Source organism: Aquarana catesbeiana, linkage group LG02 (genome assembly GCF_042186555.1).
Source record: "Aquarana catesbeiana isolate 2022-GZ linkage group LG02, ASM4218655v1, whole genome shotgun sequence".
NCBI classification, from domain to species: Eukaryota; Metazoa; Chordata; class Amphibia; order Anura; family Ranidae; genus Aquarana; species Aquarana catesbeiana.
This window is the reverse complement of record NC_133325.1, coordinates 373,499,034-373,515,624: the sequence shown is the minus strand read 5'-3', so window position 1 is coordinate 373,515,624 and position 16,591 is coordinate 373,499,034. Positions and strand designations below refer to the sequence as shown.

Below are 16,591 nucleotides of genomic sequence, written 5' to 3'. Positions count from 1 at the left end.
GGACTCATTCCCAGGAGGACATAGACAGCGCCTGGGGGGTGCTGTGTTGCATTAAAGACGCTCTATGGTGCACCAGAAAGTGTCTCATCCACCAGCAGGAGAGGATGTCCATTAAGGACTGTCACAGACTGGCTCACAGTCTGCTCAGAGACTATAACTTGATTGACTCTTAGGAGGAGGAGGTCTGCTGATTTCCCCTTCCTCCACTCTCCCCTATATGTCTTTGTCTTTTCAATAAAGCTTCAGGCCTGTGAATTCCCCTTCCTCTATCCCTCTTCACCATCCCATCACACCCATTGCCTGTTGAAATGTAATTTGCTTGCAACGTTACATGACTTGCTTAAGTAATATGTATTTAGTAACATGTTTTTAGTAAAATGCCTTTGGGATAATGCGGCGTCATGCATGATGTGATGTTTCAAGGGGATTATTACTCTGCACAACACATTAAGCATCATAGCGCAGGATGAATGTAATTTACCATATGCTTGAAACTGTATTGTCATGTAGTGTATTTATGCGCTGCGTCGCAGTACAGGGTAGAATGTACCCTGTTGAAGTATTTGTGTTTTGTATATTTTAATGCAAAATAAAGTATACATTGTCAACAAAAGAAAAACTAGTGTGAATAGGCCTGAGGCAGAGGATCTAAGGTGATAACTCTTTCCCATAAAAAGCCTTTTGGCTAAGATCAAGTGTAGTATCTGTTCTTATCAGTTTCCAATAGGGGTGCTACACCATCATTCTGGTAGGATTTACTGGCTTTATACCTGCTGGTATGATGGGTTTCTGAGGGCTAGTCTTGGCTGAAACAGAAACCGGGGAACCCACAGGCAGTTGGGGCATGGTTTGAATGGATCTACCTTGTCTGGCCATGGGCTGGGAAGGCAGAGAGTCTGTTTGGATCTACCTTGTCTGGCCATGGGCTGGGAAGGCAGAGAGACCCCTCCTGAGGAAGCATTTCACACCACGAAACATGTAGAGGACAATGTCAAGATCTACCACATCCGGTACCCCTTGTAACCTCTGGGGTGTATCGTTTTCTTAAATCTATCAAGAATCACGCACGGCTGTAACCATTGATACCCCCCTTTCTTTGCCAGGGGCATGTTTGGGGCAGCCCCAGGTTTTCCTTTTGAAGATTCTAGCTAGAGACAAAACAATGGGGTTGATTTTCTAAAATTGAAGGGTTCGAAATCTGGTGCAGCTGCTGATTGGCTTCTATGCAGAGCTGCACCAGATTTTGCACTCTCCAGTTTTAGGAAATCAACCTCAATGAAAATTAAAGGATAAGTTCACCTTTGTACAAAAAAAATAAATAAATGCACATCTTTTTGCAGGGAAAAAAATGTGCATTATTATTTTTTGTATTTGGAGCCTTTAAAGCATTGCACCAGCGATCAGGAGATCGCTGGTGCCATGCAGGTCTCCTCCACACTGTCAGTGTATCTGCCAAAACTTCATGTGCAAATATGTATGCCATTACATCTGTGTAAAAAAAAAATGCTAATTTTCAGAAGATAAAAATCAATGTACTCAAGTTTACAAAATGCTACTGTGCCTCTATATATAATAAATATATAAAATAAAAGCATACCCTTAAGTGCACTTTTTTGTGTGTATTCACATGCACTTTGTTTATCCACTTAACGGTTTTCGTTTTTTCACACAACCAAAGGAAATTTGTAAGTTCTGTATATAATTGTATTCTATTTTATATGTATTGCACACTGTTCTCACTGTGCACACGGCACTAATAATGTTTTCATTACATGTTTGCATTCTTTCAAGTCCTGATTAGAATTAGCCTGCCTAGGTTACGCCCCTTGTTACCATAAAAGTACAATTGTAATATTAATGTGATATCTACGTAATCATGTGTATAAAAACCTTCAATTGTATCATAATAAGGCAGAACAGTTATTTGGAAAGATGCGGAGTGTATATTTTGTGTCTGTTCCCTATTGCAGTAGTTTTTATTAATTTGGAACCACTAATCAATATGAGGATAGGAGTATCTATCTATCTATCTATCTATATATATATATATATATATATATATATATATGAAACGACAAAAAGGGATTGCTGTACAAAAATGTTTTAATGAAAAATGTAATCAAAACATTCAAAATATACTGTAGAGAAGACTGGCCAGTCATTATGGGCATTAAATTAAGTAAGGGAATGAAGGGTAAGAGACCCTCAAAAATGTCCAGCGCAAGAGGAGTGCTATAAAATATATGAACCTAAGGTGCGGTTCCGCCTATACTGAGCCTCTAGATTAATGGTCAAAGTAGAAAGGGATCCACAATGGGTAACTGGTTTACCAAAATCCACAGGAACTAAGAATCCTGCAGAGTAAACAGCTAGAGAAACAGCTATCTATGTGAGTAGGATGGATCAAGGGTGATAATTAACACTAGACAGAAAGTGACATTTTGATGTTAAGTTGTGGGATGAATTTGGGGTCAGGCACTACAACTATTAAAGTTAAAACAGAGAAATGAGAGTTAAAACAAAATACTTTATGTTGTCAGAGAGGGAACATGGGATGAGCGCTATGGCTGCCCGTCTGATCATAGAAGCTAGAGTATGTGAAGTATGGGATTACAATACATGGGATGCAAAGGATATCAGAACAAAATAAGCAAAGCAGAAGTTAAGCAGGGAAATATTAAAGAGTTAAAATAAAGTGAGAGAATAATATGCATGTGTTGTGTACAAATGGGAAAATGTAAGCGATTTTAGAGAGATATTCCTGTATGTGTGTGAATCTCTTGTGTGTGTCATGTATGCAGATGTGACCCCCTCTTTTGTGCTCTCATGAAAGAATGTAGCTGGGATGAGAGATCAGTGATAAACTGGAAGGACACCATGCCAATTTCTGTTTTTTAGACAAAGCATTTATAACAAAATGTGCCAGGTTAATTAATCTAATGATAAACAATGAATCACAATTATTTTGAATCTGTTTTCCAAACATTGTAAAATGGAGGTTACATTTAACAGTGTATTACACAAATTGAATATCCTTTGATAGTGGAAACAGTGCATTTAAAAAATGGAATCAAAATAAAATGTCCTAATTTAAGGAAATATATCTCTGGATATATATTAGAATTAGGGTGTGATATTGAGATTATCACTTGAGTATTAATGTCTGATATGAGTTTAACTATTTTATTAATAATCTAGATATATTGTAACTGATTTAGGCAACCTTTGGTTGGAAATGCAATCCAGGTTATTGGGGAAATTTGTAAAATGGGATTAGTTTAGATTAAGATAACAATTTTGTAAGTTTACCTTTATTGAGAGAAAAAAAGATTAAGATGAGGTTGTTAATTTGAATACAGCTGCCATAATATTTAACAAAGCCAAGATGGATGGGATACATAAGAAGTTTTTCTACAAAGATGAACTCTAAAGGTCTGATAATAACTTGATGTGGGGTCCACGATGTGAGGGCAATAATAAATACAATTTAAATATAACAGACCCATGACATCAAGTCCACACACCCTGTTAGGATAGATGCCACCTGCAGCCAATTGTATAGTTTTTGATGTGGCTGAGAGCTTTTTGTTCTGTCCTTTTGTTTTTATTTAGTTTTATTTTTGAAATCCAAAGCAGAATGTGTGGATTGTGAAATGGTGTGCCCCTTTTCCTTGTAAGTGCAGTAGTATAAGCAGAAGAATACTTTGGACTTATGGACATCTCTGCATGACCGCAGGGTATTGTTATCATTTATTATGTTATGACATCAGGAAAATAATGTCAAATGGAAACTAAGGCCTTGTGTTATCTAGCTAAAACTAACATCAGAGCAAGCAATGAGAAATTTATAATATTGCCAGAAAGGGGTTTGAATGACTGGATTTATATAGTCCTCATCCCAATAAATTTAATATTAATTGTGAAGAAGAGATAAGGGGATTATCACGGTGCCAAGAGAGAATTAAGATGCATAAATTGTAAAAATTATAATGTTTTATTGACAATTAATACTTAAAAATTGTACAAAATTACATATCAAGGGTGTGCACAAAAAAATGTGAAGGTTAAAAGCCAGCTGTGTAGCAGTTTTACAAGACCCAGCCTGGGAACGTGGTGGCCAGTCTTGTAAACAGGTAGTAGTAGTCCTACATGTTTTTCCTGAAACGGCTTCCTCAGGGACAGTTGGTTGTACCTGTATCGCTATTGTGAACTCTATGATAGAAAATTACAATCAGAAAAGAGGTGGCAATATAATAATGACATGGACATTCACTGTACTGTTCATTTAAGGACAAGAGACTCCATTTTGTTCTCACTGTTGAAATGTGTTCTGTAACCTTTACCTAACACACAGACACTTCTCCTACTAAACGCTCTTTTCTCCCCCCTCCCTTCTCAAGGTTTTACTTTTGCATTTGTTCTATTCGCTGGTTTTTAATAATATATTTCTATTTGTTAGCTTTTAATAACATCTCACACCACCCCTTTCTTATCTATGTATAAAATAACATGTAATAATAAATTTTTCACTGAACGGACATTTTAAACACAGTGATTGAGTCCTGTGAATCTGTTCCTGCAGCTGCAGTATTAACTTTGTTTTAGAGTCCCAATCAGAAATCAGTCAGATCAGCTTGGCGAGCCAGACAGGAGCTTGGCAGAGTCTCCAGAAGGAACCGCGCTTCGTTCAGGATCATCGGGAAACGCAGACCTCAAATGCCGGCTAGGTAAGCTGCCCTTAAGCTTGCTATATTTCTGCCTTTTCCTATGTATCCTATCTGTCGGTTCTCAAGGAAACCAGACCACTCTCGGACCTTTCTGGTTGGGTAACGTGTGTGTGTGTGTGTGTGTGTGAATGTGTATGTGTCCCCCTTCATGGGTTGGACTGTGTGTGGATAGGGAAAATCCTCTGCAGTTCCCTGCATTGACTCCTTGTGGGCGACCTGGGTCAGAGGCGCATGGTAGGGTCAGATAAAACTCACAGAGAAGAGAAGAGACGAGGAGGGTCTCTTAATGAGTGTTTTGTCTATTGTCATAAACCCCTTCTATCCACGTAGATAAGTGGAGACTATTCTTGTAAATCTGCAGATTTGCTGTACTATTTGTTTTAGAGGCAAGAGGGTATAGGCACAAGTAGAGAAGACTGGCCAGTCATTATGGGCATTACATTAATTAAGGGAAGTAGAGAGCAGAGGTTTAACAGCCCCATATCAACCTACAAAGAGGCAAAGGCAATTTCAGAAATCATGGCAATCGGGGACCAATTATATGCTACAATTGTGAAGGGGAAGGACACATAGCCAAATTCTGCCATCTTCCTGACCGTAGACTGGAAAAGAGCTTAGAGGCACCTCATGCTGATCCCAGTTCTCTGCCAAAAGCAGTGGATCAGGCATAGGAAAATGGCATGCCAGTATCAATCATGTTAAATAGGGGAGACTATGGTCCCGAGGCCAGAGTTAAAGTATTTTTACAAGAACTCCCCTATCCTGGAGGAGAAACAGAATTAACCTGTTTAATTGATACTGGTGCAAGCCGAAGTGTTTTTAATATAGAGGACTTACCTCCAGGATTATTATCTACAAATGTTATCTCTGGTGTTGGCCTAACCGGGACCTCTACTGATTTGGTTGAGTCCAAGCCACTTAAACTCAGGCTAGGACAGCAAACAGAAATTGTCACTAAAGTGTTAGTTTCGAACACAGTTCCTACCAATCTTTTGGGAGCTGACGTTTTGAACCAAATTTTAGCAAGCATAGACTACACTCCTACAGGAGTCCAAGTGGTCAGTAGTCTGTCAGGAGAGGTTTTAAATTCTGCCTGTGGAGTATTTTTAATCCAGGACTCCACTCCGCCATTTCCACCAGAATTGAAAGTGATTCCCGCTGAATTATGGGCCACCAGCAAATATGATGTAGGTCTGCTGGATTGCACCCCAGTCATGATAACAATTAAACCAGGAGCCCATCTCCCACAGATTAAACATTACCCACTGAGTATTGCTCAGACTGAGGGGATAAAGGATCAAATCACTCAACTGAAAGCAGCACGGGTTGTTGTACCAATTAAGTCCCAGGTCAATACACCCCTGTTCCCAATTGCAAAGAAGCAAGACAAGAAGGGTGGGCAGGTGACAAACCGCATGGTGCATGATTTGAGAGCCATTAACAATATAATAGAGGCAGATACCCCGATCGTGCCCAACCACCACACTTTACTAAGTGGAATACCTGCCTCCAGCACCTGCTTTACAGTGATTGATCTTGCAAATGCTTTCTTTTTGGTGCCCCTGCACCCAGATTGCTGGCACCTTTTTTCATTTACCCATGATGCCCAAAAGTTAGCATGGACAAGATTGCCCCAAGGCTGTGTGAGTAGCCCCTCTGAATATAATACTGCGTTAAAGCAAGTATTGGACCAATGGTCCCCCTCACACCCAAACACAGTTTTGCTTCAGTACATAGACGATTTGCTTATTTGTTCTGATACAAAGGACATTTGTAGCAGAGAAACAGTAAGCCTTCTCATGTTTCTCTATAACAGTAACAACAAAGTTAGCAAAGATAAGCTACAATACTGCCAAGAGAAAGTGATCTTCCTGGGTCACTGCATTTCACATGGAATCCGTCACCTAACCCCAGATCGAGTTAAAACTCTACAAAACTTTGAAAAGCCAAGAAATGTACGGCAACTACGTGCCTTCCTGGGGTTAGTGGGATATTGTAGGGACTGGATTCCAAATGCATCAGAACTTATGGCTCCTCTATATGAGGCTACCACTAGAAACCCTTTCAAACTCACATGGGACAATGAATTGCAGATGAAGGAGCTTATTAAAATTTTGTCTGAAACTCCCGCCATTGGACTTCCTGACTATACTAAGACTTTCTCGTTGTTCTGTCATGAAGTCAATGGATTTGCTGCAGGTGTACTCACCCAGCTACATGGAGACAAACAGAGGCCTGTGATGTATGTATCAGCCTCATTAGACCCTGTCATCAAAGGCTCCCCCAGTTGTATGCAAGCCATAGCAGCCTGCATTTTGCTGCTAGACAAAGTAACTGAGCTTGTACTAGATTCTGCTCTGATCCTGTATGTGCCACATGCAGTAAGGAAATCATGAATCAAGTAAATACCAGACATGTGTCTGCCAGTAGACTTGACAAGTACCAGTCTGCTCTTTTTGCTCCATCGAATTTAACAATCAAACGATGTGTTACTTTAAATCCGGCTACTCTTCTTCCTATAATTGATGAGGAAGATGCAACAAATGGTACTGATGTAGAACCTGAGAGTTTTTCTCATGATTGTATGGCTCTTATGGAGGTAGAAAGGGCCTCTGTCACACCAGCAAAAGATGAGCCTTTATCAGATTGTGACACACACTTATTCATAGATGGTTCCAGATTTTACACTGATGATGGTCAGCCACACACAGGGTTTGCTGTAACCACTACAGACACCATTTTACATCAGGAAGCATTGAAACCCCAGATGTCAGCACAGGAAGCGGAGTTGTGTGCTGTAGTCAAAGCATGTCATCTCGTAGAGAATCAAAGGGGAAACATCTACACTGACAGCAGATATGCATTTGGAATAGCCCAAGATTTTGGGCCTATCTGGAAAGCACGGAACTTTCTGACTAGTGCAGGGAAGCCAGTGAGACATGCAAAACTCATAGAGCGGCTATTTGAGGCTTTTCAGAAACCAGCAGAAGTTGCAATCTTGAAGGTAAAAGGGCATGCAAGGGGAAATGACATGACAGCCAGAGGAAATGCTTTAGAGGACCAAGCGGTAAAGGATGCTGCCCTTATGGCATTTGGAGTCACACCCACTGTAGGAGTCGCCCAGGTAGCGGGGACAGATTCCCCTCAGCAAGAGCAGTGGGATGTAGAAACTCTAATTCAGTTGCAGAACCAGGCCCCTTATGAAGAGAAGGATAAGTGGATCAAATGTAATGCTACCCAAAATCAGCAGGGCCTGTGGAGCGCTGACAACAGGTGGTGTCTACCCAGGAGTTTGTACCCAGTTTTAGCAGAACTGGCACATGGCGTCAGTCATCTTGCTAAGGGCGCGATGGTGGCACTTACTGACTGCTATTGGATAGCACCTGGATTTAGTGCATTTGCAGCCAGGTTTTGTTCTTCATGTCTCACTTGTGCTCTGTACAATGCAGGGAGGCCTGTCCATGTTCCCCAAAGGCATTCTCCTAAGCCAGATTTCCCTTTCCAAAGAATTCAAATAGACTGCATTCAGATGCCCAGAATAGGCACCTATGAGTTCGCTTTAGTGTGTGTTGACATGTTCTCAGGTTGGCCCGAGAGCTGGCCAGTAGCCAAAGCAAATGCAAAAACAACAGCAAAGAAAATTTTGAATGAAATAGTTTGTAGATATGGAGTTCCTGAAACTATTGAGAGTGACAGAGGAACCCATTTTACTGGGGAAGTAATGAAAGAGGTAATGGAAGCACTTCACATACAGCAAGCTTTCCATACACCTTATCATCCACAAAGTAGTGGTAAAGTTGAGAGACTTAATGGAATTTTAAAAAACAGATGTGCAAAAATTAAAGCAGATACATGAAAAGGATGGGTGGAAGCTTTGCCATTAGCCCTATATTCTGTACGAACTACCCCTAAACAACCACATGGGCTGTCCCCCTATGAGATTTTATTTGGAGGGCCACCCAAAACAGGGCTATATTTTCCCCAACAGTTGCAGGCTTCTCACTCTAATCTGTTAGAATATGTTCAGATTTTGCAAAGAACATTGAATAAAATACATGAAGGTGTTTATAAATCTATCCCCGACCCAGATTCTGTTTCAGGTATTCACAGAATCCAACCAGGTGACTGGGTGGTGGTCAAGCAACACGTCAGAAAGCCGCTAGAACCAAAATTTGACGGACCACATTTGGTGCTTTTGACAACCGGTTCTGCTGTCAAGTTGGAAGGAAAGCCCACTTGGATTCACGCCAGTCACTGCAAGAAAATCCTGAAGTGATGATATCCTTTGAAAAAAAGATGATAATGTTTCTTTTCTTTTTGTTGTTTGTGAGAACTGAGACATGGAAAAATAACCCTTTCATCCAAATGTTAAAATTGTATGCAACCCATAGCAACGCTAGTAACTGCTGGGTGTGTTCTCACTTACATCCCCAAACAGGCCCAATACCCATGATAGCAATGCCTCTCAATTTCACTGATCTAAACAGGACCAGAATAAATGGCTCATACATAGTCTCCACAGCTAATGAGCACAGATCAGTAACTTTGATGGTTTCAAAACAGATAAACACTCCACAGATTTGTTTAAACATTACATGCCCCTTTAACACTAAATGTACATGGTTGGGCAATTCAGATTGCACCGGAACAAAAATTACAGTTTATGGAGGAAACTATGGTCAATATTATTTAATAGATGTGACCTATCACAACATAATTCTAGCAATGACAAGCCTCCATCCCTAATATGTATACAACAAAAAAAAGAGAGAGGAAATGGGACTTTATATGAGGCAAGTCATTGGATTGTTCAGTTTATTAAGAAATAGCAGATTACATTAAGGAAAGTATCAGTCTGTAATACAGGACACAATCCAGTGTAATACATTGGCATAAATATAAATATAAAACATTTGTACAGAAGAAAGTACAGAATAATAAATAAACATCTTAATTACAAAAGGACACTCATCCTTTCATAAAAGTTCAATGAACATGATCGATTTTACATGGTAGACCAAAATTGTTTAAAGCATCAGTTTGATATAACTCGATGCACGTTTCATGGCTCTTGCCAATCATCAGGAGTAAGATGCTCTGAAAATAAATCAGTAATGTTTATAAGTAGGGATATCCTTTAAATGGAGAAACAATCTCTCAAAAATTAAAGGTGTGTAACTTACAGTGCGGCCAAATGGTGGCGCCCAACCTAAGATCCAAAGGGAGAAGGGGACAAGGATAATCATCTCACCCAGGGCTGAGGTGAGGAATCCCATCCAGGCCAGAAAACAGCAGCCAGGTGAGGACCAGGTGACCATGTCACAACCATGTGGTTCTGGTGTGTGCTTATCAGTGCTGTTTTCTGGCCTGGATGGGATTCCTCACCGAGGCCATCATATGACGTCCACCCAGGATGGGAGATCCCATCTGTGGACGTCATACTACTATAGGCGGGTAGGGAAGTGGTTAACTTTGTTTTAGAGTCCCAATCAGAAATCAGTCAGATCAATAACATCAATTAATCATAACAAAAAAAGGGAGGGTATATATTTTGTGGGGCTGTCAGATATGAACACACATCAACCCACATAGAGCAGAAGTGAATGGGCACCTATATACGCCGCCCACCCAAGTAAACCCCACAGTCCAGCGGGTATCCCAGAGAGCCTAGAGATGAAATGGTAGGATACCTACCAGCGGGTCACAAGGGGCAGGCGTAGAGGGGATCCCGGGGCGAATCCAAGGTGTAAATGCTCAATAGAAATTAAGGCCATTGAGGACCTTTAGCACTTTTGGAGGAGGGCGGCACAGATGACAACTACCAGCTATCCATGGACGATGCTGGTATAGTGGTCTCTGGCGTCTCTTTCCCTCTCCCTTCCTCTTTCAAACCAAAATCAAAATCTTTTCCTACACTTTCCACCAACCCGAACATCTGGGCATTTGTGGAACAAATAACCAATGCAATTAAACACCAAGAGTTTCCTAATCCCCATTCGTCCAATTTATCTCTTGCCCATAGGGCCTTGAAATCTCTGCAAAACCACCCTGGGCTGGTCATTAAACCAGCCGACAAGGGCGGAAACGTGGTTGTTATGGATGTTGCGGCATATGAATCCATGTGCCGCAACATCCTAGATAACAAGGATTGGTATCGACCTATCCCCAGGCTACTTAACTTTGCTACGGAATATTACGAACTTATTTTTTCTGCTTATCAACAAGGTGTTATAGATATTAACACTTGGAAATTTTTGAATATGAAAGATCCTAAAATACCAACCTTTTACACTTTACCAAAACTGCATAAATCTTTAGAGTCTCCGCCCAGCCGTCCTATCGTGTCCGGGTGCCAATGCCTTACCGAAAACGCAAGTGCACTTGTCGACAAGTATCTTAGTCCACATGTCACATCACTTCCCTCGTATGTCAAAGATACGAGGCACCTTCTCCGTATTCTTGAAGATCTACATTTGCCTCACAATGTATGGTTGGTTGCTCTAGATGTAGAGAGCCTTTATAATACCATTCCCCACAATAATGGCATTGATGTGGTCACCAAATTACTACAAGAAAGAGGTCCCAAATTTTAAGCATATGATCAATTCGTTATTAACCTTTTACGGTTTATTTTAACACAAAACCATTTTATGTTTGGCTCTTCCCACTTCCTCCAGGTACAGGGTGTAGCTATGGGCACATCTAACGCAAATCTGTACCTGGGGGGTGGAAAAGAGAATTGTTTGCCAACCCTGACTTAACTCATCTTTTGTGCCACGTTGTGTCTTGGCACAGATATATAGACGATGTGCTTTTCTTCTGGTCTGGCACTCGGGAACAACTATCTCAATTTGTTGACCTCCTGGCTATTAACACTTTCAACTTGAAATTCACGATGGATTGCAGCCAGACCAAAATAACCTTTTTGGATTTGGAGATCCAGTTAGACTCTAATGGAAACCTCTTTTCATCATTGTACCAGAAGGGAACATTCAGAAATACCATTCTCCACGCAGGTAGTGCCCACCCAAAACCACTTTTGAATAGCATTCCCTACAGTCAGTATCTTCGTAAACATGTAGGACTACTACTACCTGTTTACAAGACTGGCCACCATGTTCCCAGGCTGGGTCTTGTAAAACTGCTACACAGCTGGCTTTTAACCTTCCCATTTTTTTGTGCACACCCTTGACATGTAATTTTGTACAATTTTTTAAGTATTAATTGTCAATAAAACATTATAATTTTTACAATTTATGCATCTTAATTCTCTCTTGGCACCGTGATAATCCCCTTATCTCTTCTTCACCATTAATATTATAATATTGCCAGGAAAAAAGTTGTCTTTTTGAAACATGAAACTGGAGTTCTTACTCAAACCTCATGATAGAAAACAAGCCATTGTAATATATTTATGCAAGGTGGACCCAGTAATGAAGGGTTCACCCTGATATAAATCGGAGCTGTAGCTTTATGCAAAGGTGCTATTAGACAAAGTTACAGACATTATTTTGGTCAAATATTTAATTTTTAATGGTCCCACATTCTGCAAATATACAGCTAACTAAATGTTTATCTAATGAAAGGTTCAAAATATGAATATGTTATGTTTGTTTATGTACTGTCCGTGATACTTTTTTTATTTGCACTAACATACAAATTTTCAGGACAAGCTTTCGGGGTATGTCCCCTTCTTCAAGGTCCAAGCAGTACTGATTCACAAATTTTTAAGCAGAATGTTAAAGAAGAAGAAAAAAAAAAGGGAAAACCAAACACATACAAATCAATGGTAATAAAGATAGCAGCAGAGTTAGCGAGACAAGACAGAGGGAGAGCTATAGAATGCAGGGGGGGATACTAGTCACAGAGGGGTCATAAAACTTTAGCATAATGTGTAAGGAAACCAATATCTAAATTCAGGCCATTATTTTTTGTGTCAAAAAGAAGTATCATTCTTAGTTCAAACGTTTTCCTTTCCTGGATAGTACTGAAATTCCCTTTAAGAACTAAAACATTGAGGTCTTCTATAGTGTGGTCAGGTTGTGAGAAATTATGTCCCACAGGTGTGCATAAACTGTCTTCTTTATGTTCTTTGATGGTATGTCTGTGCAAATTCATCCTCGCTTGCAACTTCTGTCCTGTTTCACCAACATAAGATCCTTTGCTGCACCTTTTGCATTGGATGAGGTACACAACATTACTGGAGGTACAGTTGTAAGATCCCATGATATTGAAGGTCCCATTTGTGTGTGTAACACTTTTGGATAGATTGATCTGGTTGCATAGTTTGCAGCGTTTTTTATTGCAGGGTTTGCTTCCATTATTTGTGACTTCATAATCAGAGTGAAGTTTCCTGCTGATTAGTTTGTGTCTGAGGTTGGGTGGTTGTCTAAAAGCCAATAATGGGGGTTGTTGGAATATTCCTTTCAGAGTTTCATCCTCTGTTATAATGGGTTGTAAATCTTTGATTATCTTTTTGATCCCTTCAAGTGCTGGGTTGTATGTGGTGACTAGAGGTACTCGGTTATTTGTTTTTTTCTCTGTGTATTGGAGGAGATTTTCTCTTCGGGTTTTCAAGGCTGTGTTTATTCTGTTGTTAATGGTTTTGTCTTTGTAACTTTTCTTATGGAAGAAGTCTGCCAGTGTTCTGAGATGTTTTTCTCTGTCTTCTGGGTCTGAACAAATTTGGTGATATCTGATGGCCTGGCTGTGTATAATGGCCCGTTTAGTGTGTTGGGGGTGAAAACTGGAACTATGAAGATAACTGCATCGGTCAGTCAGTTTTCTGTATATCGACGTGTGAAGCTTGTCATCCATTTTTAGTTTGATAGATGGGTGAAAAGTGTTGATTGATGAGAAGAATTGGTTTAGAATTTCTTCACCTTCAGTCCATATCATGAAGATATCATCAATATAGTGATAATATCTGTATGGCTTTTGTTGTATGCTGTTCAGGAATTTGTCCTCCAGGTCAGCCATAAATAAGTTTGCATATTGGGGTGCCATTTTGCTTCCCATAGCAGTACCCATACACTGGAGATAGATATCATTATTGAAAGTGAAGTAGTTGTGTGTAAGAATGAATTCGATGAGCTGTGTCACATCCTCAGCTGTGTATTTGTGGTTTGGTGAGGATGATAAGAATCTGTGACATGCCGCCAACCCATTCTTGTGAGGGATGTTACCGTACAGAGATTCAACATCCATAGTGACTAGAAGTGTATTTGGTGGTAATTGTTGTATATTGTTAAGCTTGTTCAGAAAATCAGTGGTGTCTTGCAGGAAACTCGCAGTGTTCATGACTAAAGGTTTTAACATGTTTTTTACAAGGCCTGAGATATGTTCGGTAAGTGTATTCATACCTGTTATAATGGGTCTGCCTGGATTTCCTGGCTTGTGACTCTTGGGCAGCATGTAGAAGTCTCCAATTTCTGGATTATCCGGAATCGCATTGATGAGTTCTGAATGTAGGTGGCTTGGTATTGTCGCAATGAGACCTTTTTTAGTTCTTAAAGGGAATTTCAGAACTATCCAGGAAAGGAAAACGTTTGAACTTAGAATGATACTTCTTTTTGACATGAAAAATAATGGCCTGAATTTAGATATTGGTTTCCTTACACATTATGCTAAAGTTTTACGACCCCTCTGTGACTAGTATCCCCCCCCCCCTGCATTCTATAGCTCTCCCTCTGTCTTATATCACTAACTCTGCTGCTATCTTTATTACCATTGATTTGTATGTGTTTGGTTTTCTCTTTTTTTCTTCTTCTTCTTTCACATTCTGCTTAAAAATTTGTGAATCAGTACTGCTTGGACCTTGAAGAAGGGGACATACCCCAAAAGCTTGTCCTGAAAAATTGTATGTTAGTGCAAATAAAAAAAGTATCACGGACAGTACTCAATTTTCTCTGTCACAATTGCACTAATATGGCTACAATCAAATCAAGTTTGTTTATGTACAAATCTAACAATGAAAAATGCGTACATTTGAATCCAGCCACCGTATTGCCTCTATTGAAGGAGGCTGGAGACAAAGGAAAACCACATGTGTTAAATTATGATGTAGGAATCATCTGCTGTGAGCCCAGTGCAGGACACACTCCCTGAAGACCCAGATATTTCATTTTTGTAGATTTGATCAAGGTTTTATACTGAGGATGGCAATACCCATACTGAGAATGCAGTTTATCACCCAGAAGGATACTCTGTATTCAGAGTCGTTGGATCCTTTTCCCCCAGCTCAAGAAGCAGAGTCCCTAAGGGGGATGTTGGACTTTCTCTCTATGGGATTTGGTTTGGGAATGTGTTACTCACTTGCTTTTATTGTGTCTCAGCAGCTGAAGTCCTCCATTTGGATCTCACAGAGAATGTTGATGTTCTTTTAAGGTTTTTGACAAACTCATGTATGTGTTTTCTCCCCAATTCTAGAGCCTAAAAGTTTGGAAGGATCTAAAACTAAAGCCAAGTGACTTGTGGATTGTTAAGAGACATTTATATAAGGAAATGTTTGGAGACTCAATACAGCATCTAGTTCATGTACAGTTGTGCAAAACTTGAAGGAAAAGTCACCTGACGACTAAATTAAAGAAATCTCTGTGTTTGATTTGTTTCCCCCTTGCGATCACAGTCTAGGGTACTTTTTGATTCAATTACTTTAATTGTAAGGAATATATATATATAATGTGTAAAGGCAAAGAGTCTTGCGAGCCACAATAATCCAATGCTCAATGAAAACCAAACTTAAATATAAATACCTAGCAGCAAACGCAGATCACGTATTCATGACCGTGCAAATAAATATAAACAAAAAATTGCGCTGCGCTTAAGTGTATATCATATAAACTATTTACACACTTAGGAGGAATTGTGTGTAAACATATATATATTTTTATCTTATATGGTTTTTGGTATCACCACGTTGAATAGTTTATATGATATACACTTAAGCGCAGCACAATTTTTTGTTTATATATATAATGTGATTTGAAAAGTAGTTTAGCCATGTTGAAGTCATATTTGTCTTTTGTATGTCTTCCATTTTATGTAGAATTGTCTGTGTTTACATATGCTGATAAGTCAGCACTAGGGATGAGCCGAATACCCCCCGGTTCGGTTCACGGCGAACAGACCAAAAATTTGTGAGCCTTTTTGTGTTGTGATCATGCAATAAATTAAATCGTTTGGATGCCACCTTGTGCTGATCCTTTGTGTGCTGGCAAGTATCTACATTAACAAAAATTTGTGCGAACACGCGAACCCCCGTTAAAGTCTATGGGACTTGAACGTGAAAAATCAAAAGTGCTAATTTTAAAGGCTAATATGCAAGTTATTGTCATAAAAAGTGTTTGGGGACCCGGGTCCTGCCCCAGGGGACATGTATCAATGCGAAAAAAAAGTTTTAAAAATGGCCCTTTTTCCGGGAGCAGTGATTTTAATAATGCTTAAAGTGAAACAATAAAAGTGTAATATTCCTTTAAATATCATGCCTGGGGGGTGTCTATAGTATGCCTGTAAAGTGGAACATTTTCCCCATGTTTAGAACAGTCTCTGCACAAAATGAAATTTCTAAAGGAAAAAAAGTCATTTAAAACTGCTTGTGGCTGTAATGTAATGTTGCCCCCCCAGCCCATTACCGGGCCCTTTGGGTCTGGTATGGATATTAAGGGGAACCCTGCACCCAAATAAATAAAAAAGGTGTGGGGCCCCCAGTCCCTATATACTCTGAACAGCAGTATACAGGCGATCCCTGGGTTACAAACAAGATAGGGACTGTAGGTTTGTTGTTAAGTTAAATCTGTTTGTTATTTGGAACAAGTACATGTAGCTCCAGCCCAAAAATCTAGTTTTAAGCTTTTTGGATAATA

General features: G+C 39.8%; 1 pseudogene; it reads left to right on the top strand.

Annotated features, from left to right (window-relative positions):
- Positions 1–659: 659 nt before the first annotated feature.
- On the top strand, positions 660–868 carry LOC141130842 (U2 spliceosomal RNA; annotated as a pseudogene).
- The last annotated feature ends 15,723 nt before the right edge of the window (positions 869–16,591 follow it).